Raw genomic sequence first — 11,614 nt, 5'->3', positions numbered from 1 at the left:
TCAATCATGTGACTTCTCATACTCTCAATAGCCCACATGAGCCCTTTGAACTGAGCTTTATGCTTGTCCTGAACATTAGCCATAGCTCTCCTGCTATGCAACACAACATTGTCATCCTGGTCTCTTAGAGCAAGGCCAATGGGAAGTTTTAATTTTGCGGGTCTTATGTACTATTTGAACTTTTTTATGAATTAATTTTGTACTGTTTTGAAAATAAGAACCTTTGATCTCTTAATTAATTTTTTCTCCTCCAATGGTAGAATATAATATTGAGTCTCTTAATTTTGAAAATATTGTTTTTTTGAAATTTAAAAATTTAAAATAGAATAGAAGTAGTATAAATGTTTAAACATTTAAGATTTTATAAACATGGAAAAACATTGCATTTAATTAATTATTAAACATACAAAAAAACTTGTAAAAATATGTGGTAGAAGCACAAAAATACAAAAGAACTTGTAAAAATATGTGGTCAAAACACTAATCATCCAATAACACCACCTTTCTAAATCCAAAGCAACAAATATTTTTTTTTGATTACCGATCATATTGAAGTTGAGCTCGGTGACAGCAGCAAGAGCACAACCTCCAATAATGGGTAAGAGAGGGAGGTAAACAGGTAGAGGGAATGCCTCGCCTAAGAAGAGGCTTGAGGTGAGAACGCTAAAGGCTGGTTCACTGCTTTTGATGATGTGTGTGAAGGACACTGCAACTTTCGACATACTCACTGTTGCGGCTACATGTCCAATCGTATGCGCCAAAGCTACCTGAACAATCAAACTACCATCATCACACAATTACATCAGTACTACTAACACACCTAATCTATAACAAAAATGATGAGTCAAAGGATTACTGCACAAATTCAGGTTCCAAAATTCAAACTCAAAGAACTAATCAGACTAAGCCCTTTCGAAACACCAAAAGCAAGACAATTTATCAAGCAACACCGGTATGAAAGTTAGAACCTTTACCGGGAACAGAGTTTCCAGAAATCAAGATCAGTTTTAGGAGCTTCAGAGAGTTCAGTGACCCAAGAGACGAGCATCATCAAAGAACCACAAGCAAGAGAAAGCAAATACCATAAGCCTTTAATAAAAATGTAAAGAAATCATGCTTCCACCTTGATAGACAATCAACAAACGAAGAATGACATTATCCAAGAATGTTATGGTCTATCACAATGTAGCATTTTCAACTTACCTGGTGATATTCAGCGACTCTAGTTCTTGATAACTTTCAGCTACTAGCCCCATACTTTTTGTCCGTTAGGCTCTGCATCAATTAGTGCACATCCAAAACATATCTTTCACTTAATACAAACAGAGAACATCAAAGAGAAAGGGATAACCATGTGTGTAAGACACTGCCATAATCACAACAATCCATCAGGAATAAAACTCCTAGGATATATATAAAGATACCTTGCAGCCACTTAGGTTCACATCAATGATATGTCTACAATTTTTCACTAGATGTCTAATGCCAGCATCGATCACTCTGTCAAACATTGTATCTAGAATTAGGCTTGTCTGATGTTGTAAAATCAAGAAGTGTGAAACCAACGAGTCAGACAGAATACTACCTCACATTCCAGTAGATAGAGAAAACTTTTAGCTTCAGACATATGCTAGTTATATCTTCGATTCCACTGTCCGAAATCTTTTGGCACCCATTGAGATTGAAGAATTCTAAACTTAAGAGAGCATCCGGGCACTGACAACCTTAAACAGCTAGACGTGATATCTTCTTGCAGGCTTTGTCTGTGAAGTTGCAAGAAAATGCAGTATCAGTTCCAGAACTTAGAACAGCTAGCTTATTAATATAGCTAGAAACAAATAAATATGTGCTGATTTTATACCCTGAAAGAGCCTTAATTTGAGAGAGGATTAAATTAAAGAACCCTAATGATAACTCTCTAATTTACATGTTTTAAGCATTCCTTTTTGCCCATATTTTGCATTGTTTTCACCCTAACCTTAGCACTTTTAGGTCATTTACTGTAGGAATCCACATTTAGGCCATTTAGGGTGTTGCATTCTTGCATTTGCATATTTTGGATGAAAACAGGTGCTTAAGAGCCAAAAATAGGGAGGAACAAGTTCGAATCCGAGCATGTACCCAAAGGAGCTATGGAGCAGGAAGAACAGTCCGAACACCAACCCGATCGAGGAGGATCTAAGAACAGAAAGAACAATCCGAGAGCCTACCCGAAGAGTAACCCGAGCTCATCCTCATGCACCCCATAGAGCAGACCCTCGGGCAGGACTGGGAAGCTAGGGTAAATGGGTTTCCATATATAAACCCCCCTCTTCTTCCTCTTGCCCTAGCACGCCGCAGACCCTCAGAACAGAAAGCGAGAGCTTCTGGGAGAGAAACTGAGCGACTCAAAACTCTTTTTACACTTTGTTAGGATTTAATTTTATTTCTTTTTGCATTTTCGATTCTATACTCTTCCACTCTACTCTATTTTTAATATAATGCAATTTTCTTTTATCTATACTCTTGTTTTTTCTGCAATGAGATCTGAGTAGTGAAACAAAGTTTCTAGGGATAGGATATATGATTTTGTGTTCTTGATCGGTTAGGATGTTTTAGCTTTGATATTTGTGTTTTATAAATTCCCTTCTAGATTGGTGTTCTTAATGCTATCAACATACCGAGAGGTTGAGATTAGATCTAAGGTTTTTTTACCATCGAGAGGTGTAGATGAAATGCTTGAATCAATCAATGCTAGAGATTTACTCACTTAGCCTAAGAGATTAGATGAGTAAGGGGTTTATTGACAATAATTAATCGGTTTGTATTGCCTGCTTGATCATGTTTCTCCAACGAGAGTTGGGTAGGGGAGTGATCAAGGTTGATTGTTTCTATCACGAGAGTGTTTTAACAAGATTTTAGAGATTCATTGTCTAGGAAATATTTGCTTGAGGCATGTAGGACATCCATATTGGTCAGGAACACTTAGGAGTCGATTACCCCATCCTTAGGAGCTTTCATATTTAGATTGTTTAGATTTTATTCATAACTCGATCCCTTACCCGAACATGTACATGATCACCTGCTTCGCGTATACCTTCGAGCTGTTCTTGCCTATCTTGTTTACTCGATCACCCCACCCGATCATGTACTCGAATGCTTGCATCGAGTGCTTAGGTCATGTGGTTCTTGTTTATTTGCTTTCTTCTGTTTATTTTAGGATTGTTAGATCAAACCCAACTATTGCTTGGCTTGACTTGCATAGTTCTGATTGTATCTTATTTGCTAGCATAAAAACCATTTGGATTGATAACCCTTTGTACTTCAACTGCATAGGGAATTGATACCCTGGGTGAAAATCCTGTTATCAATTTGGCGCCGTTGCCATTTGGTTAAATTTCATTTGCTACGTTTATGATTTCAGCACTTGCTAGATCAAGTTCTATCTTCCATTTTGGTTCGGTACTGACTTTTTTACATTCGTGTTTGCTTGTCTACTCACACTCAAAGACATGGCATTGTACCACCTGCTGTACAAAACAACAACTTTGAGATCAAGAGTAGTCTCATCCAGATGATGCAGAGCAACAAGTTTCATGCATTGCCAATGGAGGACCCATTGGACCATTTGGATGAGTTTGATAGGCTCTGTAGCCTCACCAAGATAAATGGAGTTAGTGAAAATGGATTCAAGCGCCGGCTTTTCCCATTCTCTTTGGGAGACAAAGCACACATCTGGGAGAAATCACTCCCCAAGGCGTCCAGGACCACTTGGGAAGCATGCAAGAAGGCGTTTCTAGCCAAATTCTTCTCCAACTCCAGAACCGCAAGACTGCGAAATGACATTTCCAGCTTTGTTCAGAAAAACAATGAGACGTTCAGTGAAGCTTGGGAACGTTTCAAGGGATACACCACCAGATGCCCTCATCATGGATTAAGCAATGCTTCATTGCTTAGTACACTATATCGAGGAGTCGTCCCAAAAATACGGATGTTGCTGGACACTGCAAGCAATAGTAACTTCCTCAACAAGGATGTCAATAAAGGTTGGGATCTCGTTGAGAACTTAGCTCAATCTGATGGGCATTACAATGAGGAGTACGATCGCACTATGCGATCTACTGGAGAAGAAGATGCCAAGTACAAGAGGGACATCAATGAAAAGTTGGATAAGCTCCTAAGCCAGCAACAACATGTCCATGCCATCTCAGAGGAAGAAAAGTTTTTACAAAAAGATGGGGAGAATGCTCAGCTCGAGGACATGAACTACATCTATAATCAAAGTGGTCACACAACAAGGACTAGGACCTACATCCCAACTAATCAGACTATCAGCCTGATACCTTAATATAATTCCTCATTGCTAGATTTTCTCTCACTGATGCACCAAGTCCTATCAACTCAGAAGACCGATGCCGTACAAATAACTACAAGATTCGATGATCTTGCCTGCCGTTTATTAACCAATTTCAAGCAACTACACAACAAGTTTGTTGCCTTAGGCTCTCGCATCCAGGTGCTTACAGATAAATCGGCCTCAACTTCCAAAAGTCAGGAGTCTGCGCTTGCCATAACCCTACAGAGTGAACGCCAATTACCACCTCGGACGACACCACCGCACATTACTGAGGACAGCAATGATTTAGATGGGGAGGATCTCCGTGAACCGCCCACTCCTGCTTAACCACCAAACCATTCTCCAGAGCAACCCGACCCGACACCCGACCACACTACTCGGATAGATTATCGGGTTGACATCTCGGTCACTCCACCTCCTGCAGACAAACTAGGAGGAGAGAAACAGAAAGAAAGAAGATTCATCCCTCCACCTTACAAGCCACCTTTGCCATTCTCTGGAGGATTTCGCAAGGAACTTCTTGAGAAGTACAAGGCATTGTTCGAGAAACAGATGCAGGAACTCGAACTTCGCATGCCTCTAATTGACGCTTTCACCCGTATACCTCCTTACCAGAAATTCCTGAAGGATGCGGTGATGGAGCGGATCAAAAAAGTGCAAGGGATGGTCATACTCAATCATGAATGCAGTGCTATAATCCAGAGGACTACTGCACCTAAGAAACTGAGCGACCCGGGGTCATTTACTTTACCTTGCTCGATTGGACCCTTGAAGTTCGGAAGATGTTTTTGCGATTTGGGGGCATCAGTCAGCCTAATGCCTTTAACTGTAGCCAAACGTCTTGGATTCGAGAAATTCAAGCCCACCGACATCCAATTGCTCCTAGCAGATCGAACTACAAGGTTGCCAAGCGGAGTATTGGAAGACTTGCCAGTCAAGGTAGGGTCAGTTGACGTACCAACCGATTTCGTGGTTTTGGAGATGGATGTGGAGCCAAGGGATCCGCTTATCTTAGGACGACCATTTTTAGCCACCACAGGGGCAATGATAGATGTTAGGAGTGGAAAGGTCGATCTGAAGCTCGGGGAAGACCTTACTATGCAGTGTGACATTTGGGAAACTATGAAAAAACCCACAATAGCAGGGCAAACCTTCTGGATAGAGGAGTTAGAAAAACTGCGTGAAGAGGCGTTTGAGGAGATTGCAATCGGGGATTGTTTACAAACAGCACTGACAATTGATAGTAAGGAGGGATTCGTACAGCAAGAAACAGAGCTCTACAAGGAACTGCTTGATATATATCGGGAAGTCATCAAACTGGAGCTAAGTGAAGACATGAGGGAAGCTGAAAGAGAGGGGATAATGCTCGAAAACTGAAGCTTGGAAAAGTCAGTAGTCACCTCCTACGTCATGTCGTGCAGTTGCTCAACACCAGTCCACCCAATCACCAACCCGGTGGTTAACACGATCGCCTCATCGGGTAAGATGATCGAGCACAACTTCGAGCCGCAACTGAGAACCACGGATGATTGGTCCGAGTCAAAGGCGCCTAAAGTGGAACTCAAACCTCTTCCATCTGGTCTAAAGTACGCTTTCTTGGACCTAATTCAACTTATCCTGTTATCGTCAATTCTAGCCTGCCTGAAAAAAAACTGAAATGGCTTTGCACTCGATTAAGAAACTATAGAAGAGCAATATGTTACACTCTTGATGACATCAAGGGTATATCCCCTGATCTCTGCATCCATCGAATAAACCTGGAGGATGAATCATATTTTAGTGTAGAACCTCATCGTCGGCTAAACCCAAAACCTGAAGGAAGTGGTGAAAAAGGAAATTCTGAAGTTGCTCGATGCTCGAGTTATCTACCCCATCTTTGATAGCACTTGGGTGTCTCCGGTGCACTGCGTTCCGAAGAAAGGAGGAATCACCGTTGTCAAAAAAGAGAAAGACGAGCTAATTACCACAAGGACGATAACAGGTCATCGAATGTGTATTGACTATAGGAAGCTAAACTCAGCCTCCAGGAAGGATCATTTCCCCCTGCCTTTCATCGATCAGATGCTGGAACGACTTGCTAACCACCCATACTACTGTTTTCTTGATGGGTATAGTGGATTTTTCCAAATACCTATTCACCCTGCCGACCAGGAGAAAACGACTTTCACTTGCCCTTATGGTTCTTTTGCCTATAAGTGGATGCCTTTCGATTTGTGCAACGCTCCCGCGAATTTCCTAAGATGCATGGCGTCCATATTCTCGGATTTAATAGAAGAAATGGTGGAGGTTTTCATGGATGACTTTTCAGTATATGGAGCTTCTTTCTCGTCTTATCTTTCAAACCTTTGCAAGGTGCTCCAAAGGTGCGAATAAACCAACCTAGTATTAAACTGGGAAAAGTGCCACTTTATGGTACATGAGGGGATAGTCTTAGGACACAAGATTTCAGAAAAAGGGATAGAAGTTGACAAGGCCAAGATAGAAGTGATGGTTCAACTGCAACCACCTAAATCGGTGAAAGACGTCAGAAGTTTCCTAGGTCACGTAGGTTTCTACAGGAGATTTATTAAAGATTTCTCTAAGATCGCCAGGCCGTTAACGCGACTCCTCTGTAAGGAAGCAGAATTTATCATCGATAAGGATTGTTTAGATGCCTTCGACAAGATAAAGGAAGCTTTGGTGAGTGCACCAATAGTTCAAGCTCCTAATTGGGATTATCCTTTTAAGATAATGTGTGACGCATCAGATTACGCAGTAGGGGCGGTACTTGGCCAAAGGATAGATAAAAAGCTCCATGTGATCTACTATGCCAGCAGAACCTTGGACGATGCCCAGACAAGGTATGCAACAACTGAAAAGGAACTCCTCGCTGTAGTTTTTGCGTTTGAGAAATTCCGAAGTTACTTGGTCGGATCGAAAGTGGTTGTTTACACAGATAATGCTTCCTTAAGGTACATTTACTCGAAAAAGGACACCAAACCTAGGCTCCTCAGATGGATACTTCTTCTGCAAGAATTCGACATAGAAATTCTGGATAAGAAAGGAATCGAGAACGGAGTGGCAGACCATTTGTCTAGAATGAGAATTGAGGATCCACTTCCAATAGATGACTCGATGCCCGAAGAGAGGCTAATGCACATCGACTTCTTGGAAGAAATGAGCCACACGATCGGGCACACGATAGCTCACTCGATCCCCGAGTCAACAGGGTTGGTCGAATTCATGGCAATCGAGTCAGCTAGGCTACCTTGGTACTCTGACTTCGTGAACTACATGGTTTGCAGGGAAATTCCTAAGGATTACGATGCTCACAAAAAAAAGAAATTCTTCAGGGACATCAACATCTATTACTTTGATGAGCCTTACTTGTACAAAAAAAGGGACAGATGGCCTGTTCAGACGATGTATAGCAGAAGAAGAAGTCTGAGGGGTACTAGAGCACTGTCATGGGTCCGACTATGGAGGTCATTTTGCTACTTTCAAAACCGTCCAAAAGATACTTCAAGCTGGTCTCTGGTGGCCGACCATGTTCAGGGACGCACAACTCTTCATAACCAAGTGTGATCCATGCCAAAAAATGGGTAACATCGGTAGGAGGAATGAGATGCCTCAACAGCCGATTTTAGAAGTCGAAGTTTTCGATGTTTGGGGAATAGATTTCATGAGAATTCCTAAGGATTTTAGCAGTCGACTATGTCTCAAAATGGGTCGAAGCAATCGCCAGCCCGAGAAATGACCACAAGGTCGTTTTGAAGATGTTCAAAAACATCATTTTCCCAAGATTTGGAATCCCAAGAGTAGTAATCAGCGATGGAGGAACCCAGTTCATTAATAGAGTTTTCGACGGCTTGTTAAAGAAGCACGAAGTCAAGCATAAGGTCGCAACAACTTACCACCCGCAAACCAGCGACCAAGTGGAGGTGAGTAATAAACAGATCAAAGCGATATTGGCCAGGATCGTGGGAATCACAAAAAAAGGATTGGTCATTCAAGCTAGATGATGTATTATGGGCCTACCGGACAGCCTACAAAACACCGATTGGGCGGACACCTTTCCAGCTTCTTTATGGAAAAAACTGTCACCTTCCGGTCGAGGTAGAATATAAAGCAATGTGGGCGACCAAGCTACTGAATTTGGACATAAAGACTGCTCAAGAAAAGAGAGTAATGGATCTCCACGAACTTGATGAGATACAGTTGGGGGCTTATGATAATTCAAGGATCTACAAGGAAAGAACCAAAGTCTTTCATGACAAAAAGATCCAACATAAGGATTTAAGAGCAGGAGACAAAGTCCTTCTATTCAACTCGAAGCTTTGGCTGTTCCCCGGGAAGCTCAAGTCGAGATGGTCAGGGCCCTTCGAAATTAAGGAGATTATGCCTTATGAGCAGTGACCCTACTCGGGAAAGATGGGACTGAGTTTACCGTTAATGGGGAAAGAGTGAAGAAATACATGGCAAATGAGAGCACAGAGGTGGGGACATCTCTGTACCTCACCGATACTGCACCAGTCTGATAAGAATCAACAGTCAAGCTTAGCGACTATAAACAAGCTCTCTTGGGAGGAAGTCCCAATGGCAGTAGTGTAAATATAACTAGCATTTATTCTTTTTCAGTCTTTTATCTCCTCAGTGTTCCCGATGAGCTACACGAGCACTTACCCGATCAACCCCTCGGATGCTGGTCCGAGCATGTCGTCCGTGCGCATAACCGACCTCTCTGATGAGCGAATTCCGACACCTGCTGAAGCCGGTCCCGACCCAGGTTACACGTTGGCGAGTATGGAGGCTGCTAAAACCTCCTTCTTCACCAACCCATGAGGTACCACATTCATCCAACTTTTGTAAATAACATTGCATTTAGTTTTATTTCATTTTGTGTGATTCTTGGAACCTTTTTCAAACTTTTATTTACACAGGGACTGTGTAATTTAAGTTTGGGGGAGGGTCCTAGAATGTATATAATATTGTGTTTTATTTTCTTATTTTTTTTTTTTTCAAATTTTTGCATGCTAGTTTTATTCATTTGAGTCTGCATCTATGTGCATTGAAAAACCCAAAAAAAAAAATTTGAAAATTTTTAAAAAATTAAAAAAAAAAAAAGTGTTCATGTAGTTGCATTTTCATATTAGGATTGTGTCTAGATTGCTTCATATAGGATTGTTGCATATGCATTTTAGGGACAATGATTAAAACCACCTTGTTTAATGTCAAACCTTAAGATTGAAGCTATAGCCCTTAATCACAGTTCATTGTTGCTAGATCAATCTTTGGAAAAAAATGAAAAATCTTTGCTTAGAACCTTATGTCTTTTGAATGCTTCCTCCACTTGCTTGAACAATGAATCATCTCTATATTATTGGACTTAACCTGAACTTAAATTGTCTTGCTTATGGAATTTGAATACTTGCTCAAGGTAACTCTAAACTCGGGTTAGCACTCCATTTCTACCAATCTTTTCGTTTAACCCGATTAGTTTTTTCCTACCCTTGAACCCAAACCTTTCTTTCAAACCTTGTTGTGAATTGTTCAGTGAGGCCTTTTCATTGTGCTATAGGTTGTGAAACCTTGAGAGTATTGAGAACGACAAAGAAGTGGCTCTTGATTTGGCTAAGTTAGAATCATTTGGACTAGCTAATAGAATCGGTTTTGAAAGATAGGTGGTTAGCATGTTTGTTTGGGGTGGGGTTGAGAAATAAAAAAAAAAAAAAGAAAAAAGAAGTCCCTAAGGTTCAGTTCAATTAACTCTAAGTAAAAAAAAAGAGAGAAAATGATCTTGCTATAGTCTCCTAAAAAGAAAAAAAATATATATATATATATTAGGAGTTTAGCAAAGAAAGAAAAAAAAAAAAGAAGAGAGAGCTAGATGTTTAAAGTTTAGACCTTAGGGATTACAAAAAAACAAAGAGGAGTTAAAATCAAGGTTGTGGGTAATTTTGTTCTAGGGGGTTTGATTAAAAAAAAAAAAAAGATGAATGAGAAAAAGATCAAGAGTTAAGCTTTGTATGCCCAAATTGTTCTCAATCTTAGATAGTTTTCACAACTGTCTAGCATTCCTTCTTTTGAGAGAAAACCACCCAAAGAATTTGTTTGAAGCCACCTTACCACCAAAAAAAAAAAAAAGTCTTACCCTTGAAACCGATAGAGCTTGATTCACCTTCCATTTACAAGAATTCGCCAAACACTTTAATGAATGTGAAAGAGATGTTCTTTGGAATTGCAAGTCCTTGCTGTTAGTTGCAGGTTGAACTAAATTTATGTATGATGATAAGCATAGAAAAATATTTGTAAGTATGTTGATTGATCTTAGCACCGTTAAACTATCTTTAAGGACCATAGCTTGAATCCTTCGCTTAGCTCAAAAGGTTATGAGTCCCATTTTTAACCCTCATCTTCCTACTTCCTTGCTAGAGGACTAGCAAGATTTAAGTTTGGGGGTTTGATAACTCTCTAATTTACATGTTTTAAGCATCCCTTTTTGTCCATATTTTGCATTGTTTTTACCCTAACCTTAGTACTTTTAGGTCATTTATTGTAGAAATCCACATTTAGGCCATTTAGGGTGTTGCATTCTTGCATTTGCATATTTTGGATGAAAACAGGTGCTTAAGAGCCAAAAATAGGGAGGAACAAGTTCGAATCCGAACATGTACCCGAAGGAGCTATGGAGCAGGAAGAACAGTCCGAACACCAACCCGATTGAGGAAGATCTAAGAACAGAAAGAACAATCCGAGAGCCTACCCGAAGAGTAACCCGAGCTCATCCTCGTGCACCCCATCGAGCAGACCCTCGGGCAGGACTGCGAAGCTAGGGTAAATGGGTTTCCATATATAAACCCCCTCTTCTTCCTCTCGCCATAGCACGCCGCAGACCCTCAGAACAGAGAGCGAGAGCTTCTGGGAGAGAAACTGAGCGACTCAAAACTCTTTTTACACTTTGTTAGGATTTAATTTCATTTCTTTTTGCATTTTCGATTCTATACTCTTCCACTCTACTCTATTTTTAATATAATGCAATTTTCTTTTATCTATGCTCTTGTTTTTTCTGCAATGAGGTCTAAGTAGTGAAACAAAGTTTCTAGGGATGGAATAGATGATTTTGTGTTCTTGATCGGTTAGGATGTCTTAGCTTTGATATTTGTGTTTTATAAATTCCCTTCTAGATTGGTGTTCTTAATGCTATCAACAGACTAAGAAGTTGAGATTAGATCTAAGGTGTTTTACCGTCGAGAGGTGTAGATGAAATGCTTGAATTAATCAATGCTAAAGATTTACTCA

General features: G+C 40.4%; 1 non-coding gene across 1 annotated transcript; it reads right to left on the bottom strand.

Moving 5' to 3' along the window:
- Positions 1-3,808: 3,808 nt before the first annotated feature.
- LOC147941620 (small nucleolar RNA R71) lies at positions 3,809-3,915 on the bottom strand. Its single transcript, XR_015562925.1, has one exon. It is a non-coding gene; the product is annotated as a small nucleolar RNA R71 (small nucleolar RNA).
- Positions 3,916-11,614: the final 7,699 nt, after the last annotated feature.

The sequence above is a fragment of the Camelina sativa genome, chromosome 7, assembly GCF_030686135.1.
Source record: "Camelina sativa cultivar CO46 ecotype springtype chromosome 7, ASM3068613v1".
Lineage (NCBI taxonomy): Eukaryota > Viridiplantae > Streptophyta > Magnoliopsida > Brassicales > Brassicaceae > Camelina > Camelina sativa.
This window is presented reverse-complemented; position numbering and strand designations above follow the sequence as displayed.